Here is a 23,747-nt window from a genome sequence, read left to right on the forward strand (position 1 = left end):
GACACCAAAGATCACAGCTGTCTGGAAGAGTGAATTTTAATTAGCAAAGGGATCCCATAAAATCTCACCAGCCCTGATGAAACAGCCATGCCAGGCTTTGTTCAGCCCCGGTATTTATTACATACTCAGATGGCTGGTGATAGTATCCAAAGGACCTCGGGACTGTGTTAGTGGGAACCGGTTTTAACTTTCAAACCTTATCTGTCAAGTCCCTTATGCCAAATACCTCTGGAGAAAGAAAGAGGGCTGCATAAAGGCACTCTATGAATACCTAATAGTGTAGTGTTGCCCCTAGGGCCTTCCATGCGCTGTGCTTCCTTAGCAGTTAATTTATATGGTCTAGAAAGAATTTATTCTTTGAGGGCTTGGGGAGCCACTCACATTTGGAAAGGAGCCCCATTACTAGTTCTTACTTCATTTTCCCTCACACCTGCTTTCTCTACTCCCACTCTTTGAGTCCTCAGCACTGCCAGAGAAAGCCACGGGTATCCCCTTCTTTGATGCCAGCAAAGACTCATCCAGTTCAGTGACAGTCCAGCCAGCCCTGCCCTGGTAGCTGGGTACTCAGAGATGAGTGGGGATGTCTTATGCTTTGAAGAACTCACAGTCTCCTGATGTGTAAGCAAGCAGACTGTGACACTGAGTGACAAGGTGCCCTGGCTACAGTGTGACTGAGGTAGGCAGTGAACACAGAAGAAAACTCAGGAAGGTGTGTGAGTGTGTGTGTTGGGAAGGTGGTGAACTCACTAAGTAAGAGTTGGATTTTACAAGATGAATAAGACTTTACTAAGCAAAAGAGGGGATATTACTACTGACGTTACAGAAATAAAAAGATTATAAAGGAATATTATGAACAGCTATTTGTCAATAAATTAGATAACAGATGAAATGAACAAATTCTAGGAAGACAAAGTGCAAAAACTGACTCAGGAGGAACTCGAAAATCTGAACAGACCTATAGCACATAAACAGATTGACAACAAAAGCACAGGCAGCAAAAGGAAAAAGAGATAAGTTGTACTTTGTCAAGAACTTTTGTGTTGTGAAGGACACCATCAAACGTGTAAAAATATTTGTATATACAATAGGGCCCTGTATTTAAAATATTGAAGAACTCTTACACTTTACTAAGAAAAGACAAATAACCCAATTAAAATGGGCAAATGGGGAATTCCCTGATGGTCCAGTGGTTAGGACTCCATGCTTCCACTGCAAGGAGCACAGGTTTGATCCCTGGTTGGGGAACTAAGATCCTACATGCTGTGCTGCGTGGCCAAAAAAAAAAAAAAAAAAAAAGGACAAATTATCAGAATATACATTTCTTCAAAGAAGATATACAAGTGGCTAATAAACACATAAAAAGATGTCCAACATCATTAGCTATCGTGGAAATGAGAGTAACATCGACATATATACTCTACCAATGTAAAATAGATAGATAGTGGGGCGCAGCAATGTAGCACAGGGAGATCAGCTCGGTGCTTTGCGACGACCTAGAGGGGTGGGATAGAGAGGGTGGGAGGGAGGCTCAAGAGCGAGGGGATGTGGGGATATATATATACATATAGCTGATTCACTTTGTTATACAGCAGAAACTAACAACATTGTAAAGCAATTATACTCCAATAAAGATCTATTAAAAAAAAACCCACAATGAGAACCACTTCATACTTGGCTTGGCTAGAATAAAAAAGTCACATAACAACAAGTGTTGGTGAGAATGTGGAGAAATTGGAACCTTCAAATACTGATGGTGGGAACATAAAACAGTACAGTCATTTGGGAAGACAATATGGCAATTCCTTGAAGGGTGAAACATGGAGTTACAATATGACCCAACAATTCCACTGCTAGGTATATACCCAACAAAAGTAAAAACATGTTCACACAAAAACTTGTACAGGCATACCTTGGAGATATTGTGGGTTCGGTTCCTGAATACCATAATATAGTGAGTCACATGAATGTTTTGGTTTCCCAGTGCATATAAAAGTTATGTTAACACTATAGTCTATTAAGTGTGTCATAGCCTTACATTAAAAAAACAATGTATATAACTTAATTGAAAAATACTTTATTGCTAAAAATTGCTAACCATAATCTGAGCCTTCAGTGAGTCGTAATCTTTTTGCAATAGTAATGTCAAAGATCACTGATCACAGGTCACCATAACAAACATAATAATGAAAAATTTTGAAATATTGGGAGAATTACTAAAATGTGACACAGAGACACAAAGTGAGCAAATACTGTTGGAAAAATGGCACCAATAGACTTGCTCAACACAGGGTTGCCATAAACCTTCAATTTGTAAAAATTTCAATATCCTTGAAGGCAATAAAGTGAAGTACAATAAAATGAGGTATGCCTGTACAGGAATATTCATAGTAGTTTTTTATTTTTTATTTATTTATTTATTTTTAAAAATTTATTTATTTATTTATTTATTTTTGGCTGTGTTGGGTCTTCGTTTCTGTGCGTGGGCTCTCTCTAGTTGCGGCGAGCGGGGGACACTCTTCATCGCGGTGTGTGGGCCTCTCACTGTCGCAGCCTCTCGTTGCGGAGCATAATCTCCAGACGCGCAGGCTCAGTAGTTGTGGCTCACGGGCCCAGCTGCTCCGCGGCATGTGGGATCCTCCCAGCCCAGGGCTCGAACCCATATCCCCTGCATTGGCAGGCAGATTCTCAACCACTGCGCCACCAGGGAAGCCCCCATAGTAGTTTTATTCATAATAGCCCCAAAGTGGAAACAACTCCAAAATCCATCAACTGATGAATGGAACAAAATATGGTATACTCATACAGTAGAATATTATTTGGCAATAAAAACGAATAAAGTTCTGATATATGTGACAGCATGGATAAACCTTGAAAAAATTATGTTATGTGAAAGAAATCAGTCATAAAAGACCAATTATATGATTCCATTTATATGAAACGTTCAGAAGAGGCAGATTTACAGAGACAGAAAGTAGGTTACTGGTTGTTTAGGACTGGAAGGGAAAATGGGGTGAAGGCTAATGGGTATGGAGGTTTGGGGGAGAGTAATGAAAATGTTCTAAAATTGATTTTGGTGATGGTTCATAACTCTGTGACACACTAAAAACCATTGAATTGTACCCTTTAAAAAGGTGAACTTCATGGTATGTTAATTGTATCTCAGTAAAATTGTTAATAAAAAAAGAATTTACTAGGCAGTAAGAAGAGCATGCTGGGCTGGGGAACGGCATTATAAATGGGTGTGTTTGGGAACTTGGAACATTTGATATGATGATGGCAGCTGGCAGTGAGTTGGGGGCACTGGTGTAGCAGAAGACGAGAGCAGTGGGCATGGGCTGGAGTACACAGGCTGTGGTGCCTGGATTTTCTTTGAAGGCCATGAAAAACATGAACAGGAGGGTGGCAAGCAGAAGAAAGACAACTCCAGAGTGAAGAGCATGTGGCTGAGGCCAGGGCTGAACCGGGGCAGTGGGTGCCAGGCATGGGGAATAGGAGGTGGATTTGAGAGCCAGGTGGAAGGTACTAATCTTTTCACAGCTTTCTTGATTTTATTTTAATTGGAAAAGATGACAGAAAAACTCAAAATGGAATTTGAAAACAAACCAACAAACGAAAAGCCTCTGAACAGCCCTCCCTACCTTCAATGAATGCTCCTCTTCCTTGGAGAGCTGTGGCTGGGGATCACCGTCAAGCTACTTAACTCTTTATTTTAAATTGATTTTTAAAATTGAAGTATGGTTGATTTACCATGTTGTGTTAATTTCTGCTGTATGCAAAGTGACTCAGTTTTACACATATATACATTATTTTTTATATTCTTTTCCATTATGGTTTATCTCAGAATATTGAATATAGCTCCCTGTGCTATACAGTAGGACCTTGCTGCTTATCCATTCTATACGTAATAGTTTGCAACTACTAACCCCAAACTCCCAGTCCATCCTGCCCTCAACTTCCACCTTTTGTAACCACAAGTCTGTTCTCTATGTCTGTGAGTCTGGTTCTGTTTTGTAGAGGGGTTCATTTGTGCCATATTTTAGATTCCACATATAAGTGTGGTATCATATGGTATTTGATACCATGTCATATGGTATTTGTCTTTCTCTTCCAGACTTACTTCACTTAGTATGATAATCTCTGGTTGCATCCATGTTGCTGCAAATGGCATTATTTTATTCTTTTTTATGGCTGAGTGATATTCCATTGTATATATGTATCATATCTTCTTTATCCATTCATCTGTTGGTAGACATTTACATTGTTTCCATGTCTTGGCTATTGTGAATAGTGCTGCTATGAATATAGGGGTGCATGTACCTTTTTGAATTATAGTTTTGTCCAGATATATGCCCAGGAGTGGAATTGCTGGATGATATGGCAATTCTATTTTTAGTTTTCTGAGGAACCTCCATACTGTTTTCCACAGTGGCTGCACCAACTGACATCCCTGCCAACAGTGTAGGAGGGTTCCCTTTTCTCCACACCCTCTCCAGCATTTGTTACTTGTAGCCTTTTTAATAATGGCCATTCTAACCAGTGTGAGGTGGTACCCCATTATAGTTTTGATTTGCATTTCTCTAATAATTAACCATGTTGAGCATCTTTTCATGTGCCTATTGACCATCTGTATATCTGCTTTGGAGAAATGTCTATTTAGGTCTTCTGCCCATTTTTGGATTGGGTTGTTTGTTTTTTTGTTGTTGATTTGTATGAGCTGTTTGTATATTTTGGAAATTAAGCCCCTGTTGGTCGCATCGTTTGCAAATATTTTTTCCCATTCCATAGGTTGTCTTTTCATTTTGTTGATGGTTTCCTTTGTTGTGCAAAAGCTTGTAAGTTTGATTAGGTCCCATTTGTTTATTTTTGTTTTTATTTTTACTGCCTTGGGAAACTGACCTAAGAAAATATTGATACGATTTATGTCAGAGAATATTTTGCTTATGATCTCTTCTAGGAGTTTTACAGTGTCTTGTCTTTAAGTCCTTAAGCCATTTTGAGTTTATTTTTGTGCATGGTGTGAGGGTGTGTTCTAACTTCATTGATTTACATGCAACTGTCCAACTTTCTCAGCACCATTTGCTGAAGAGGTATCTTTTCCCATTTTATATTCTTGCCTCCTTTGTCAAAGATTAATTGACCATAGGTGTGTGGGTTTATTTCTGGGCTTTCTATTCTGTTCCATTGATGTATGTCTGTTTTTGTGCCAATATCATACTATTTTGATTACTGTAGCTTTGTAGTATTGTCTGAAGTCTGGGGTTATGCCTCCTGCTTTGTTCTTTTCCCTCAGGATTGCTTTGGCAATTCTGGGCCTTTTATGGTTCCATGTAAATTTTAGGATTATTTGTTGTAGTTTTGTGAAAAATGTCATAGGTAATTTGATAGGGAACACTTTAATTCTGTAGATTGCTTTGGGTGGTATGGCCATTTTAACGATATTAAGTCTTCCAATCAAGAGCATGGGATATCTTTCCATTTCTTTGAATCATCTTTAATTTCCATTATGAAAATTTTATAGTTCTCAGCATATAAGTCTTTCACCTCCTTGGTGAGGGTTATTCCTAAGGCTACTTCTTGAAGCCTCGGTGTCCTACCTCGGTGTCCTAGCCTACCTGCCTGAGAGCCGTAGTGAATATTAAATGCGATAGTATATGTATGTCACTTAGCATTGGTCCCGGCATAAAATGAGGGCCAAATAAAGACCCATTCTTTTTTTTTTTTTTTTTTTTTTTTTTTTGTGGGACGTGGGCCTCTCGCTCTTGTGGCCTCTCCCGTTGTGGAGCACAGCCTCCGGACGCACAGGTTCCGCGGCCATGGCTCACGGGCCCAGCCGCTCCACGGCATGTGGGATCTTCCCGGACCGGGGCCCGAACCCGTGTCCCCTGCATCGGCAGGCGGACTCTCAACCACTGCGCCACCAGGGAAGCCCTAAAGACCCATTCTTGCCCACACATGTGGTTACTTCTTGTATATTTGGAGGGATGAGATGGATCTCATTCTGAGTTCTTCTTTCCCTTAATTGGGCATCATGTGTGTTTTTTTCATACTGTGTGTTTGTGTGTGTCTGTGTGTGTTTCTGTTTGTTGATATCGAGGAGGAGTTTTTTTTTTTTAAGTGGGAAGATGCACAAAAGGGACTATTGACTTTAAACTTTTATTTACTTATTTTTAATTAATTAATTAATCCTTATTTTGGTCTCCTGCACTGTCATGGAGAAGAGATGTGAGCTTAAGGTTTTAATATTCATGTGTCTATTATTCTTTATATCTTCTGTAATTTTTGCTTTATGAATATTGATGCTATGTTATTTGTTATTTAGGTATCATTATCTATGTTGAGAATTGCACCTTTGACCATAACAAAGGGCCAGTCTTCATATTAATTAATGTTTTTCACCATGAACCCAACCTCCTTTATACTTTTTCTCCTGCATTTCTGATATAAGTTGTTCATACTTTTACGTTTATCTTTCCCAATTATTCTGTTTTAGTTATATCTCTTGTACCTAGAGTGGAGTGGGATGTTGCTTTTTGGGACATTTTTGATTGCGTAGGTTTTTTTTTTAGAATTACAAAAAAATTATTTATTTAGTTTTGGCTGCATTGGGTCTTTGTTGCTGTGCGCGGGCTTCCTCTAGTTGCCGTGAGCGGGGGCTACTTTTCATTGTGGTGCACGGGTTTCTCATTGCGGTGGCTTCTCTTGTTTCAGAGCACGGGTTCTAGGCATGCAGGCTTCAGTAGCTGTGGTTTGTGGGCTTTAGAGCTCAGGCTCAGTAGTTATGGCTCGCGGGCTTAGTTGCTCTGCGGCATGTGGAATCTTCCTGGACCAGGGCTTGAACCCGTGTTCCCTGCATCGGTAGGTGGATTCTTAACCACTGCGCCACCAGAGAAGTCCTAACTGTGTATTAATCTATGTATTAGCCCACATGACAAGTGTGCTTTGTCTTAGTTCTGTCATATAATTTAGTTTTTAAGGCTGTTCAAAAACTCCGTATATTATCTCTCTTTTTATGTGTATTTCTTCCGATAATTAGAAAGGTATCTATTATTATTATTGTTTTTATTGAGATAAAATTGACCTGTAACATTGTATGAGCTTTAGGTGTACAACATAATGATTTGATATACGTACTACTTAGTCTTTATATCATTTTAAGGCCACATCTGATTCTATTGTGCTGGTGTGTCATCATTGCTTTTTAGTAAATCTTGTGTGGTAGACTGAGATTGTCTCTAATTTTGCGGAGATGCTCTAAGCATCTCTGTGTTTAGTCCTGGTTTTAGTCAGGACTCTTTGGTTGTAAGTGACAAAGATGACTTGAGTAGCTGAGGGGTATTGGTCCCTAGGCCTCCTGGGGGAAGGGCCTTGCCCAGGAGCCCCATGTGCACCAGTGCACAGATTTCATCATGCCCTTGCCAGCATCCAGAGCTACCATTTAACTTTCCTATTCTTTGCTAATTTAATGGGTATAAAATGAAACTTCAATGTAGCTTTAATTTTAATAGCAAGGGGTGAAGATGTCTATGGATTTGTTTGGTGTGGGCTCTTTCTCCTGTGGTGGGACTGTGTTTGTTCCTTAGCTACTGCCCATGGGGCTGTTTTCAAACTGTGCCGGAGAATTGGGGCAAAGGGCCTGGCCTCCACGTGGTCTTCCCATTTCTCAAGAATATACAGAGCACGTCTCCAACTGTGTAGCAAAGGCCAGTGTGTTCTGCTCCCACCATGGGGCCAGCTCTGTTTCTGTGAGCTGCCTGAGAGGGGCCAAGGAGGTGATAAGTGAAAATCCATCACAACTTCTGGAACCAACTCAAAGGACACACTCGCTGCAGGAACACCAGCAGGACTCAGCCAAGCTCAGAGATGTTGTCAGGAGAATGATTCCATTTCAGCAGATGCAGTCCTCGTGTGGGGAGGTCTTTGGAGGATAGCTTACAAAAAGCCTAAAAACTGTCTGAACAGTATTTGTGTAGGAGGAGAGAAGGAGAAGGAAATTTGGTCTTTGCTTGAATCCAGTGTCCTTTGTGTTCTTCTTTTGTGGGGTGTCTGTGCAGCAGCTTCACCCTCAATTGTTTATTTTCCTCTTTTGGACAGAGCTGTGAGCAAAACATGACAAGTGATGCTTGGTGTGGCAGGAGTATAAATCAGTAGTGGGACCTTGGTTTACACAGTGTCTTATACAATGTCATCTATGTCTTATACATTGTTTTACTTGAATAACAACCTTTAGATTTCAGGAATTCCTGAGTGTGCTTCAGTTTTCTAAAATCTTTGAATGGAAAATGGTTTATAAGATGAATAGAAAATTTTATCTGATTAGTAATATTTTTCCTTATTAGAATGTTGGATTTCATCTCTGCAGTGTAACTGCAGGCACATGCCCTGGGTCTCAGGTACGTTTGGGTGTCGGGATCCCTTTGCAAGAGCAGCAAAGAGGTTTGGTGTGAAAAATAAATCCTCACCCAAAATGAAAGTTCCTCTGCTCTGCTTTCTCTCATAAGTTGGATCTTATTTGCTTTCTATTTTTCAGAAATTCCTCAAAGCATGTGGTCCATCAAGAGCATCATTTTTATTTCCCCATATTGTTGGGGGGACTTATTCATTCAAAAATGCTGTTTTCTCCTGCTATTTCTTAGCTATTTTGGAAGTAGGGCATATGATATGAATCTGGCTCACCATCTTGAATTGGCCATCTCTGTTTGGCTCATTTAGCTTTAAATATTTGATCCATGAGAACTTTATTTTAGTGAAAGGAGTATGGTTGTGACCTGGCATTAAATTTTTAGTATTATTTTTAACTGATTAAATTTAACTGATTAAATTTAACTGATTAAATTTCCAGTTGTCTTAATGCCTTTTATTGAATGAGCTATGTTTGCCCTCTGATTAACACATATCAAATCCCTGCTTGTACTTATACTATTTCTGAACTCCCTTGTCTGCCCCAATTTCTCCTTCTTGGCGGTGGTGCTGGGTGGGTTTATCACATCCAGGAGAGAGTGCTAGTCCTGCTTTGTTACTTTTGGTTTCCAGAAATTTCCTGGATATAACTTTATTTTCCTTCTGATAGATTGGCTTTTATTTATTTATTTAAATGCCAACATTTTATTTATTTTTTAATATTTATTTATTTATTTATTTGATTGCACCAGGTCTTAGTTGTGGCTGGCAGGCTCCTTAGTTGTGGCTTGTGGGCTCCTTAGCTGTGGCTCACCAGCTCCTTAGTTGCAGCATGTGGGTTCCTTAGTTGGGGCTCCAGGGCTCCTTAGTTTTAGCATATGAACTCTCAGTTACAGCATGCATGTGAGATCTAGTTCCCTGATCAGGGATTGAACCCAGGCCCCCTGCACTGGAAGCATGGAGTCTTATCCACTATGCTGCCAGGAAAGTCCTAATATTGGCTTTTAAATCTCTTCCTTTTCCAAAAAAAAAAAAAAAAAAAGAGAGAAGAAAAAAATAGAACAAGATACTATCCTAAACCAGAAAGAAAGAAAGGAAGGAAGGAAGGAAGCAAGGGAGGAAGGAAGGAAGGAAGGAAGGAAATGTCAAACCAAACCAAACTTCAAACCCAACCAAATCCTGTTAGGATTTTTTTTAGGATTGAATTAAGCTTATAGTTAATATGGGAGAGAATTGAGATCTGTATTAGTTTTCTAGACTTCAATGACAAATTGCCACAAACTACATGGCTTAGAACAACAGAAATTTAATCTTTCACAGTTATGGAGGCCAGAGGTTTGAAATCAAGGTGTCAGCAGGCCCTGGTCTTTCTAAAGTAGAAGAGAATGTGGTCCATGCATTCCTCTTAGTGTCTGGTGGTTACTGGCAGTTCTTGGCATTTATTGACTTGTAGACATGATTCCAGTCTCTGTCTCTGTCATCACATGGTGCTCTCCCTGTGTGTCTCTTGCCCTTTTCTTATGACACCAGTTGTTTTAGATTAAAGACACACCTACTCCAGTATGACCTCATATTAACTAATTACATCTTCAATGACCCTATTTCCTAATAAAGTCACACTCTGAGGATTCAGGAAGAATATGAATTTTGGGAGGACAGTCAAACCCTGTAGAACATCTTTAAAATTTGTATCAGTGTTGTATTCAAGAACAAGGTATGTCTATTTATTCAGGTCCTCCTTTACATCATTTAATATTTTTTTCATACAGTTCATTCCTAGTTGAAAATTTTTTTGTCCTTTTTGTGAATGATATAGTTTCTTCTGTTACACAAGCTAATAGGTATTGTTCTATGGGAAATCAATCTTGTTTTGGATATAGATTTTATAACTCAGTGTATTATCTTATTATTTTTAGTAACTTTCAGTGAGTTCTCTTGAGTTTTACAGGTTTGTAATTGTATCATCTACAAATAATGATACTATTGCCAACTCTTTATGAATATTTAAACTTTGTATTTTGTTCTCACATTTAATTGTGAGATTCCAGACTTTGGCTAAAGTGGTATTTTGAGGTCTTCACCTTCTAGAGTTACTTCTCATCTGGATGGAGCCTGGGGTGGTGAGAAGACAGCTCATGTTTTCTGGGTAAGGCAGGCCACTCCTCAGGCCAACGACTGTCAGCATTAGAATCCACCAGGGCATCTGGGAGCTACTCCCGCACCCCTAGCAGGCAAGTACCAGGGGTGGACAGCTGCTTATGCCTGCCCTGAATCTGTGACCCCTACCTTTGTAGTGTAGTAGACCTCACTCCTCCCCCATCCAAGTCCATGTTTTAGGCTGCCTCCAGTACTCTAGGTATGGCCAGTCACTGTATTCCATTCCCTGGGAATGGCAGTTCATTTGGGGCAGGGGTGGGGGGGTTGCACTCGACTCAAGCCAGGGCTGGGCAAGCTAATTTTGGGACTCTTTTTTTTTTTTTTTGTGCTACGCAGGCCTCTCACTGTTGTGGCCTCTCTCGTTGTGGAGCACAGGCTCTGGACGTGCAGGCTCAGTGGCCACGGCTCACAGGCCTAACCGCTCCGCGGCATGTGGGATCTTCCCGAACCGGGGCACGAACCCGTGTCCCCTGCATCGGCAGGTGGACTCTCAACCACTGCGCCACCAGGGAAGCCCTTGGGACTCTTTTTTATGAGGAAGTCTCTGCCTTGTGGACCTGAGATGGGGAAGGAGTTGCCCTGAAACTACTAGGGCTACACATGAAGGACAGCCTGCCTGAGGCAGGCTCAAACTAGCAATAATGACACCAAGTTATAACAGCATCATTTACTTATCTGGATGCAGCCACACCTGCAACAAGTTACTCTCAGATTTTTAAGGTACATGAGCCAATAAAGACCTTTTCAGTTATGTCATCTTGAGTTAAGTTTTCCACTTTCAACTGGAAGACACTTGAAAGACATTCACCCTATTAATCTCTTGTCTTAAGCTTGGGAGGTTAAACCCAGAGCTGTACTCACCTGCTGTTCAAAAATAGTGTGGTCATGAGACATTTTGTATTTACTCACTCAAATAATATGTGTTGAGCACCTACTATGTACAAGTGCTGTTCAAGCCCTCAGGATACATCAGAGATCAAAACAGAAAATGATTCCTACCTTCATGGAACTCACTTTTTAGTGGGGAAAGTGGGTAATAAGCACTAAAAATTAATGAATAAATGATCTAAGATGCTAGAATATGATCAGTGCTGTGGAAAGGCAAAGAAGTATAAAGTAAGGGGGATGAAGAGGTGGTTTTCGGCATTAAAAAGGGTGGTCAGGTTAGGCCTTATTGAGAAGGTACTTTTTGGGCAGCGGTAGGTGGGGCATGAGGTCTGTTACTGGAACACCTCCCCACCCCCTGAACTTGGGGCAGGGAGGAGGTGGCAGAGATGGAGAAGCAGGTGGGTTTGCTGAGGATAATTAGGAGCTAGAGCTGACAGGACTGTGTGATGAGCAGGACACCAGGGAGAAGGGCAAGGGAGGTTTGAGATGACTCCTAGGTCTGGGCCATTTGTCAGATGGGCCTGGATAGAGCAGGGAACTCCTGTCCTCAGGCAAGAGCTGAGTGTGTTGAATTGCAGTGTCCTGGAGACACGTAGGAGATCTGGACAGGCCCTGCCTCCCATGGGGCTGGTCTCATGGACTGGGCCCTGGTGTCCTTTCCATTATGTCTTGGCTGCTGGCTGCATGTGGTCAGCATCCCTCTATATGCATGGTTGCTCGAGCTGGGAAGTGGGCTGGACAGTTGTGGGCCTGGTCTCAGGCCTGTCAGCTCCTGGTCCCCTCCCACTCTCCCTGCCCACTCCTGCGCTCAGCTGCGGGCCAGGCTCAGCTGCTACCCTTGTGTCTGGCCTTGGACGGGGACCCGGAGTCTGTTTCTCTCTTGGGCGGCTTGGGCAGGCAAATCCAGAGCACCTGCACTGAGAGTGCCAGGACAGCGCCGGGGGTCTCCCAGGACTCCTTTCCCTCTCCTCTCTCCTCCCTCAGCCAGCACCCACGAAGTCCACACACTCCTGTTCATGTTTGTTGTTCACATTTCTCTGACGGATTTATTTGCCTTCATTTGCATAAGAAATACCACACTCCCCAACTTAATGAGCAGGCCCATCTGGCAGCGCAGGCCTCCTCTCGGCTGAGAGCTGTGCGGCCATGAGCTGTTATAATTAGGCTGTTCCCTTTCAGGATTGAGGAAGGACTGTCCGAGCGAGCAGGTTCTTGACACAGCCCCTGAACGGGCTCTCCGCAGCGGGCCAGAGCCGGCTCCCTGGGCTGCTGGCTGTCTCGCCTGTACGCCCATCTGTTTGTGCCGTCTGGGTTGGCCCTGCTTCTCCCGAACTGTCCTTGGCTGGGCCAGGGCTTGGCCACCATCAAAGTAGGCATTTCATAGTAATATTGCAGAATCAAGCTGGTAGCAACCTCATGGCCACTTGGTTGAGCTTGTCCCAGGATGGAAGCACTGGAATCCTATAATATGATGTCTTGGAAGGGATGCTCTGGTAATTCAGCTCTAGGCAGTGCTTAACTGAGCTATGTCAGAGGTGACACTCCAGAGAATGGGCCCTAATCTCTCAGATGTCACTCTGATGACCTCCATACTAACCCCTCACCCACCCATGGCTTCCATCCACAATGGTTGCTGCCCATTCCTCTGTGCCAAGCAGGCTCCGTGCTGGCCTCAGAAGAGGTGAGAGACTCCAGCCTCATGGGGGTGGGAGCTTTAGGACACAGGCACCCCCATGTGAAGATGTACTGCTAGAATAGGGTGAGGGTTGAGGGAGCCCGGCCAGAAGAACGTCTGTGTCTGACTTGAGCGGATCATGCCTGGTCCAGCATTGGGGAGTGTACCCCCGGTCTGCCTGCCTGAGTGCAGAGTGCCAAGCCACCCTTCTCTGCCCCAGGCTGCCTTAAAGCTTGGCTTCATCATGGCTATCCTGGCTCCACTCATGCCCCCTGCTCATTCCAGGAGTCCTGTGTGCTTAGTGAGCACGTCTTGCTTTATTTCTAGTAATGAGATAAAAATTCATGCTGCTAAATGAGCAATTTCCAAGAAGGGGTGATGGAACCCCCAAGTATCCTAGGAGGGTGGGACAGGGGAGAATAGTGGTTGGAGAAGGTGGCAGTGGATGGCATGCTGCAGTTCATTTTCTCTCCTTTTTGCCTACAGGAAGGCTCAGGGGAAATAGTAAGTCAAAGGGAGAATATGCTAAGTTCTAAGCTGGCAGCTGGAGAGAGACTGAAGGGTTCCTGTGAGTGTGCCAAGCTGCCTGAAGGCTAGAAGGGGATGGAACTGTGCCTGGACCCCTGAGACTGAAATCTGGGCTTGAGGAGGAGGATTCTGAGGCTGGAAAGAGCACGAGGGGCCTGAGTAATGACCTGTGAGAGTTAGTAAGTTCCTTAGTCTTAGTGTTTCTTCCAACTGAATTCTATATTTGTATTTTTAGAAAATGAGGTATCATGACAAAGTGCATAAAGTGCACTCATATCATGACCAAGCAGGACCCTATAGGGCCTTCCTGGGACAGATTCACCCCACTCCCCAAACTCCGCCTGCCTCGTGTTTGTAGAAAAACTTTAGTCTCCTAGGCCTTCCAAAGAATAAATTTAATCAGAGAAGTGAGTAAATGCAGAAACAAAGGAAAACAGTCAAGCAAGACAAAATAATATTAGTTTAGTCATTAAACAAAGTCAAAGACATTTAGTTCCTCCTCAAGAGCTATAGATAATATTCTGAGCCATATCCTTTGAGCTGTTTCACAGATACTGAAACCCCCACCATGTGGAAGAAGTTAACTGTATGCTGCTCACAAGCACCTAGACCCCAGAATGGTTGGAACTGGAAGGTTGATGATGTTGACTCCCAATTACCTCACCACCAACCAAGCAGAAGAATGTCCATGAGCTGATCACACACCTCACAACACTCTCCCTCACCCTGCCTTTAAAAAAGCCATCGGGGGGGGGGAGCTTCCCTGGTGGTGCAGTGGTTGAGAGTCCGCCTGCTGATGCAGGGGACACGGGTTCATGCCCCGGTCTGGGAGGATCCCACGTGCCGCGGAGTGGCTGGGCCCGTGAGCCATGGCCGCTGAGCCTGCGCTCCGCAGAGGGAGAGGCCGCAGCGGTGAGAGGCCCGCGTACCGCAAAAAAATAAAAAATAAAAAAAATAAAGCCATCAGGGGGTTCAGATCTTTTGAGCATTAGCCACCTGGATTCCTTGTTGGTGACTGCAATATATGCTGCACTTTCCTTCACCACAACCCTGTATCAATAGATTGACTTTCCTGCACATGGGCAAGCCAATCCAAGTTTGGTTCAGTAACAATATTAAGCAGATCTTTACAGTGAATATCTCTACATGTATAGAGAGGCTTATCAGCACTCTGTAAGGCTCCTATACTAATTACATTTTTACTTTCAGCATTTTATCATGCTTTGACACCTTCTGATGCTTTGCTGGCTGGAGTGATACTGCCCCTTCCAGCCTAAAGGCAGCAAACACCTTGCCTATAAGAGTGTCTTTTATATGCAAACCAACCAATCCAAACTGCTTCCTTTATCTAACTCACAGGCTAAGCCAATATCCCCCTGCCCTAACTCACACCCGGGACAGGTACCAGGCAGCTAGAGACCATCCCCATAGTCCAGAGCTTGCCAAAATTATTCAGACTATCCAATCCTAAACTTGCCTACTTGCCTCTCTCATTTCTTCCCTAGGAACCACAATATGAGCACTGGCCATGCTTTCCTCTGGGTCCTTCTGCCTCCTGACCAACCTGGTGCTTCCCTAAGTGGTCCTGCATGGCCTGGCATGCCCTCTTCTCTTGGGAACTGTAAGTAGTAAACTTTTCTTTCAAAGGCCGTTGTCTCTCTGTCTGTCACCATAGCATATCTGATTAAAAACAAAATTCCATTTCAAGACAGCCCCCATCATGTCCCTTCCTAGGCTATATACTCCTCCAACCCAAGATGTACCACTGTTGTGATTTCTATTATAACAGAGTTTTGCCTGTTCTTGTCCTTTATATAAATAAAGTCATTCAGTATATTCTCTTTTGTGTCTGGCTTCTTTCACTTGGCATAATAAGATTCACCCATGTTACTGAGAATATTCCTTTCTCTCTCTCTATCTCTCATAGTATTCCATTATATACATAGGTCACAATTTACTCATTTCTTTGTTGATGGGTGTTTGAGTTTTTGACTGTTTCACTCCCTCTCTATACCTATTTCTCATAGAGTTTCACATTTCATTGTTATTAGACTCTTTGTCAACTATGAAGTAAATTGCAAGTATCCTACAAGTCGCAACTGTGTGTGTTTTGTATTCTGTCTCTTAGAGCCCAGTGCCTAGTAACAGCTGTTCTACATCCATTTAGCAAATAGTTCTTGAGAACCTACCATGTGCCAAGGTGTTGTCCTAGGTGCTGGACTACCTCCCACAGGGGGCTGCATTCTAGTGGCGATGGTGGTAGTGGGAAGAACAGATAGCAAATAAGCAAGAAAATAGATCATATAATTTCAAGAAATGGTATACATTAAGGAGAAACTAAAGCAGGGTTAGGGTATTCAGTGTATGTGAGGCAGTGATTATTACAGGCCAGGAAGTCAGGGCAGTGCTCTCTGACAAAGTGCTTTTTAAATCAGATACCTGAATGCAGTGGGGGAGGAAGCCCTGTGGGAGAAGAGCATTCTAGACAGAAGGGAATAGCATGTGAAAAGGCCCTGAGGCAGAGACATACTCTCTTAAGGTGCAGCAAGAAACTGAGAAGGGCTGGAGAAATAGACCTGAGGGGGAGAGTGGTAGAAGTGTGATCATATGGCCCTGGACTTGACAGATTGACTGACAGACACACTAAAAGTTATTCAGACTTGAGTATGTGGAATACATTCTATTGAAAAAGATCTAAGCTTGTCTATTCAAAGAAAGCAACTGATAGTATTTGTGGCTGAAGAGAAAATTTGAACTTTCAAGTGAAAATTGGAAATTTGGGAAACATGTACCTACCACTGTGAGTTTAACGGCTTCTCAGTACATAACTTTTCTGATGAGATTAATGATGATTTAATGAATGTGATTTTTCATATTGTTTAAAGCAACGTGTCGACATTTGGAAGCTCTGTATGATTTAGAGAACCAGTGTTTTCCAAATGGCCATGCATCATGTTTCTGTTGAGAAGACAGTCCTCCACTGGGGCTTTCTCCCACTCCCACAGGTCTCACTGGGTGTGCCAAGAATGCAAGTCCTGATAATCTCTTTATTCAAGCTGTTTCTCGGAATTGTTTGTAGTGAGCAGCCTTGAAGGATGAGACACTGTCTCCCTTTAGGTCAAAGAGCAGGCTTGCTTGCTGTGTGCTATGAAAGACATCAGTTCCCAAGCTCAGGGTCTGTCACTTGCAACACAAACCCACTGCTAGTGTAGCATCTATCCGGGCTGCTCTGCATCACCTCTGTGGGACTTGAGGGGCGAAGAGAAGTGCTGTAAACAGGCTGATGCTTACAGTGCTTGCTGTGGAAGCATGCATGCTGTGAGTAATAAAGTCCTTTGTCTCTGACAAAGGAATCTCATGTCTTTTGCCAGTATTCATGAAACAGCAACAAGCTGATTTAGTAACTTATAAGTAGGATAAAATCAATCCCAGTCCTGACAGTTACAAAATCATGCATGGGCAAAGGACCCATTCAAAGTACAAGACAGAAAAGTGAATTTTAATGGAACAGAGTACAAAACAAAGCTTACTGCTGAGGTTTCAAAGTTCACACTGCAACCAGCAGGGCTGGTGGTCGGTGGAAGGAATGAAGTGCAGGCACCTCACACCCTTGAGAATGAGTGCCTCCTTGAGTTTGTACCCTGAGTGCCTCACTCACCCTTGTTCTGGCCCTGACAACTAATCTTTAAGAAACAGCTTCTTTAAAAAAATTATTTTTGAGGAACCTCCATACTGTCTTCACATATATGTGTGGAATATAAAAAAATAAAACAAACGAACAAATTAAAGAGAAACAGACTCACAGATACAGAGAACAAACTGTCGGTTACCAGTGGGGAGAGGGCTGGGAGGAGAGGTAAAATAGGTCAAGGGGGTTAAGAGGTACAAACTACTATATATAAAATAAATACAGAGAAAATCACAATTCAAAAAAACACATGCACCTCAATGTTCATAGCAACACTATTTACAATAGTCAGGACATGGAAGCAACCTAAATGTCCATTGACAGAGGAATGGATAAAGATGCTGTGGTACATATATACAATGGAATATTACTCAGCCATAAAAAAATGAAATTGGGTCATTTGTAGAGACGTGGATGGACCTAGAGAGTGTCATGCAGAGTGAAGTAAGTCAGAAAGAGAAAAGCAAATATCGTGTGGAATCCAGAAAAATGGTATAGATGATCTTATTTGCAAAGCAGAAATAGAGACACAGATGTAGAGAACAAATGTATGGATACCAAGGGGGAAAGGGGTGGGGTGGGAGGAATTGGGAGACTGGGATTGACATATATACATTATTGGTACTATGTATAAAATAGACAACAGATGGGAACATACTGTATAGCACAGGGAACTCTACCCAATGCACTGTGGTAACCTAAATGGGAGGGGAGTCCAAAATGGAGGGGATATCTGTATGTGTATGGCTGATTCATTTTGTGCAGTGGAGGCTAACACGACATTGCAAAGCATACTCCAATAAAAATTAATTAAAAAAATAAAACAAGTTACAAGGATGTAATGTAAACCAGAGGGAATACAGTCAGTATTTTGTAATAACTTAGGAGTATAATCTGTAAAAATATCGAATTACTATGTTGTACACCTGAAACTAACGTAATATTATAAGTCAACTATACTTCAGTTAAAAAAAGAGAATGAAACGGCTTCTTGTTGAGTTCTGGTGTAGAATCAAGTAAGAATATCTGTAATTCTCTGAAAAAGCTATTAAAATACTCCTCTCTTTTCTAGTTGCATCTCTGCGGGAGTCCTGAGCTTCTTATGCTCTAACCAAACAACACATCATAACAAACTGAAACAGTAACAAAGATGAGAACCCAGCTGCCTCTCTTAATCCAGGCATTAAAGAGATTTGCAAAACTACTAAACAATGGCATACTTTGAGCTACATTTTCCCATTTGTCTCAGAAAATATAGCTAGCCTTTACTAAAAAATGTGTTATTTATAAAACCATGCAATGGGCTTATTATTGTTATTTTTAAACTGAGTTAAGGAATAAATGTTTTTAAAATGTCTCAGTTTAAAATTTTAATGTGGTAAACATTGATGGGTGTAACTCACACAAAACAAAAATTCTTTGGGGTTCTCAATAATTTTTTTTTTTTTTTTTTTTGCGGTATGCGGGCCTCTCACTGTTGTGGCCTCTCCCGTTGTGGAGCACAGGCTCCGGACGCGCAGGCTCAGCGGCCATGGCTCACGGGCTCAACCGCTCCGCGGCATGTGGGATCTTCCCGGACCGGGTCACGAACCCGTGTCCCTTGCATTGACAAACGGACTCTCAACCACTGCCCCATCAGGGAAGCCCAATAATTTTTAAGTGTGCAGGTGTCTTGAGATCAAAAAGTTTGAGAACTGCTGGTCTAAATGTTTAAACGTTATGAATCAAGCTAATGAATTGGTAAATAAAATATGTTGTTGCTCCAGCCTTGAAAAATAAATCTTTAAAATGGCCTGGAAATCCAGATTTAAATTGAGAAGTTTTTTTAATAAGTTAATTTTATTTCCTTTAAAAAATTTTTAAATTAATTAATTAATTTATTTTTGGCTGCGTTGGGTCTTTGTTGCTGCGCGTGGGCTTTCTCTAGTTGCGACTGGTGGGGGCTACTCTTCCTTGTGGTGCGTGGGCTTCTCATTGTGGTGGCTTCTCTTGCTGTGGATCACGGGCTCTAGGTGTGCCGGCTTCAGTAGTTGTGGCACACGGGCTCAGTAGTTGTGGCTCATGGGCTCTTGAGCTCAGGCTCAGTAGCTGCGGTGCATGGGCTTAGTTGCTCCGCAGCATGCAGGATCTGCCCAGACCAGGGGTTGAACTCATGCCCCTTGCATTGGCAGGCGGATTCTTGAACACTGATTTTATTTCTTACTCAAAAAAAATGTTTTTTTGGCCACGCCACATGGCTTGCGGGATCTTAGTTCCCCGACCAGGGATTGAACCCCTGTCCCTTGCAGTGGAAGTGCGCAGTCCTAACTGCTGGACTGCTGGGAATTCTCCAAATTGAGAATTGTTGAACTCATCAAAGTTCTATGCTGGAGCATGGTGGAGAGGGGAGCTGTGGCCTGGCATCACCCTCTCTCCTCACCCCAGGTTCTAGGCACCTCTGAAAACAGAGGCTTTTTGGTCACCCTCTAGGACAGATCCATGCAAGAGGCCTGCACAGGTCCTGAAAGTGAGCTTGGGCTTTGGGGTCAGGACCTATGGAGTCTGGGAGACCCAGAGCACAGTCTGGAGGGTAAGGGAGTGGGCTTGGGTGGACACCTCCCCTTGACCCCATAGATACCTCATCCCATGGAAAAGGACGTGGCTAGAAGTTAAGTCTGAAAGGAAAGTGCAGGGTAGGTTCTAACAGGAGTCCTGCTCCCTAGCAGCTGCCTTGGTACTTAGCACCCAGTATAAAGCCTTGCTGACTGATTGGAAGATTCCAGGGCAGCACTGGAGCCTGTGTTCTCTATATCTGCCATCAAGGCCCTTCTTGACGCTGGGCTGGTCACTTCACTTCTCCTGGTCTCCACTTCCTTGTGTTAAGACTTGGAGGGTTGATAGGAGTGTCCCCAAGTGCTCTCTTGGGGGTCACTTTCATTCCAAGAGTCTATGATTTCCGAATTGTTGTTGAGACCCTGATAACTTATACGCTGAATGGATTTAGCTGGTTGATTAGAGAAAAAGTGTTTTTTCTTTTTTTTGGAAAAAAATGAATAGAAATATTTATGAAGACTTCTTTCTTAAATTACACAGCTATCTATTTAGCACAGGAGCCAAGTGAGATAGGCTCATACTGAACCGGAAAATAAGACTATTTCTCTCATACATGTTTTTAGTCAGTTACATTTTCAAAGTAAATTGTAAAGGATACAATCATCTTTCAAAAAATAGCTTGGAAGTGTTATCTGGTCGGGGGGGATGGCCATTACAAAATCACTCCTACTGATTTTTTCAGATTTTCATACAAATACTACATGGTACAGGTAGGGTCTGAGGGCAATGTCTGGACACAGTCTGTTACAGTTAAGAAATACTTTGTGAAGCCTGTTTTGTGGAATTCATCATGGGCAACAACAAAGAAATAAAATGTACACACCTACCTTCAAAAAGCTTACTTTCTGCTAAGAGAAATCCATCTATTTATCCATCTGTCCATCCATCCATCCATTCGTCCATTTCTCAATCTTCCCATTTGTTCATACATCTACCTATTTTGCCCATCTATCTATCCATCTACCTATCACCTACTCATTCACTACTCATCCATCCATTCATCTATTTACTTATCTATCTATCATCTTTCTATCAATCTATCTATCCATCTGTCTATCCCTACCATCCAGCTACCCATCAATTCATCTACTTATTCCATCCATCCGTCCATCCATTTATCCATCCAGCAGATATTTGGATCCTCTATCTGAGAGGAGCCAAATCTCATATAGGTCATGTTGTTGGGTGATTAGAAAACACCTCTGGGTTTCTAGGAACTGGCTCTGCCCTGGCCCTCTTCATTAAGTTTAGTGAAGGAAGTCACTGTAGCCTGACACAGTAGAGGCAGATGTGTCTGCTCCCTTAGCCAAAGGAACAATGTGGTTATTAGTTCAACAGGTAAATATGTCAATAGGAAAAAAATGTCAGTCATGTGACTAGGAGCAATATTAATTTCTCATTTAGACCTGATAATGGAGAATGAATCTTCACTCTGTAACAAGGCTTGACCTTGGACAGTTTGGAAGTGAGCAATCTGCATCCCAGAGGGGAAGACCCTGTGACTCCCACCCTTTCCCCGCCAACAGGTCCAGAACTACCACAACCCCAGAGTCAGCAGACCATGAAGCAAACATCTCAGCAGGCTGGGAATGCCCAAGTGTCGCTGATCTTGGGTCTCTGCCACTCATGGGAGGGGCAGGGTCAAAAGTAAGGAAGTGGGGCACACAGACGGGCCAAGTTAGAGACACAGTCCACACTTGCGGCAGGAGAGGTGGTAGATTGCCCCCTCTCCCTCAACTCAAAGGTCTGAGCAGAATCCCAATGGAATGGTGGAGTGGCCGTCCCAAAGAAAGGGACGTTGGGAGAGGACAGCACATGTTCACTCCCTGGTCACCTATGGGCAAGGGTTCTACCAGCAGGACCCCCATCTGGGATCTGCCCCTGCATCCACATTTCAATACCTACCTCCCAACTGATAACAAGTGGGCACAGCTTGTTCTACACGCTGCAGTGTGTTTTTGCACCAGCTGTCGCCTCCCAACATAGGTCACACCCCAGAGGCCTGGCTCTCCCCATTATGCTGGGTCACCTCATGCAGCTGGAGGGAAGCCATGACTTGTTCCTGCTGTCTCTGCGGACGAGGGGCCTGTCAAACCCTCCATCTGCTCATCCCTACAATGTCATGGCCTCAGGAGGGAGACGTGACGGGTAGGTGGCAGAGCGCTGGCATAGTTCTAGACTGGGGCCTTGCGCCTGCTGTCCAAGGCTGGTTAGTATTTACTGAGTAAAAGTCATTGCCCTGGAGACGCAGGGTTTATTGACACTGAGGGATGAATGCTGTCTGGTCTGTGGGTCTGCAGTGAAAGCCTCCTGTGTTTTTGGGCAGAGTCTCAGGGAGAAGATGTCTGCCAGAGGCTGGCAAAGCAGGGGGTATGGTGGGTGGCTGGAGGTGGCCTGGGCACAGGAGGCAGGTGGGCACTGCATTTGTACTCTGAACAACCTGGGGTCTGGGATGCTGCCTGCAGGTTTGCCCTGAGTGACTAGTCCTGGCTTCAGGATCTGCCTTCCTCTAATTTTCCTTTCATCTGGGGCCAGCTCTGCCCTGGTCCCTTCAAGGATTTCTGTGTTGGGCTCAGCCCTAGGTCCTGGGAGGGAGGGTCTAGCGACACCCTAGTCCCATACCTGGGGTCTCTGAAATCAGGATTGCTTTTGACCTGGGTGGTTGGGTCTCGCCCTGGGTCCCCAAGGCCCTCCACACTTTGGGGTGCCTTTCTTGAAATTGTCTAAGTGCCTTGGACCAGCTGGCAGATGTGACCAGGAGGTGCTCTCCAAGCCTGAACAGGACCTGTGTGGGCCTTGAGCCCTGTTTTTCTCCCTTGGGCACTGTCTGGCCCTGTACCCAAAGTGTGGAGTTGACCATATGCCTCAAGGGGCTCCAGGACTCAGGCTGATGGTCATTCTGCAGGCCCTATGGCTGGGCCCTGGTTCTAGGAAGGTGGCTTAGTAAGTAAATGCTTCCCACTGGCTGGTGTGATCTTCCTTTTGTGCAGCCAGGTGAGGTTGGGCTGCCAGAATGATGCTGACATGCTGATTTTGGGTGACTCAAATAGTTTACGTAGACAGAGGCCCCACAAAAGGTATTTTCCCAAGGGCCTGCACACCCTCATCTTCAGCAACTCACAAGCCGTCTGTGTGGTACCAGTAAATGCCTAAGCACCCCACCATCTTCCCCCATACTCGACCCCTCTTTCCAGTACAACCCCTGGGCAGACTGTCGGCTGCTTGTCCAATGGCTTTTTCTCCATCCCCAACTTATCTTTTGTAGCCATCACCCTGACTTTGATTAGAAGAGTTCTGGTGGGTGCCAGGCAGTCTTCACTCCCCCTGGCCACTCTCTGCTCCACCCTTCTCTGTGCCTGGCATTGAGGGACTGAAGGAATGGTCCATGTCCCCATCTGTCTGTGTCCCATGGGTGTCTGCACCTGCCACCTCCCTGGGCAGCTGCTGGGTCTGGGCATCCCCTGTTGCCATGGCCAGCCTGCCCCAGGCATCGGATGTCTGTGAGGACAGGTTCGACTTGTGCAGGGGCCACAGAGTGGAAACTTCACCTGGGTGACAGATGCTTCCTTCCAGACAGCAGATAAATGTCAATCTTAAATTCCAGAATAAAAGCATCCACTTATCTGGAAAATGTCAGAAAGAAGAATGGCTGCCCTTTGCCGAGCTGAGCCCTGCAGGGTTCGGGAGGGAACTGAGGAGGGCGAGATGCATGCCAGGTTGGCTCAGGGGAGTCCACTTGCTCACTCTGGGAGGAAAGGACAGCGGTGGCCTCCCCCACAGGGTGGTCTTGAGGCCTGGGATCACTGGGCCTGGGCATCAGGG

Source organism: Lipotes vexillifer, unplaced genomic scaffold (assembly GCF_000442215.2).
Source record: "Lipotes vexillifer unplaced genomic scaffold, Lipotes_vexillifer_v1.1 scaffold434, whole genome shotgun sequence".
Lineage (NCBI taxonomy): Eukaryota > Metazoa > Chordata > Mammalia > Artiodactyla > Lipotidae > Lipotes > Lipotes vexillifer.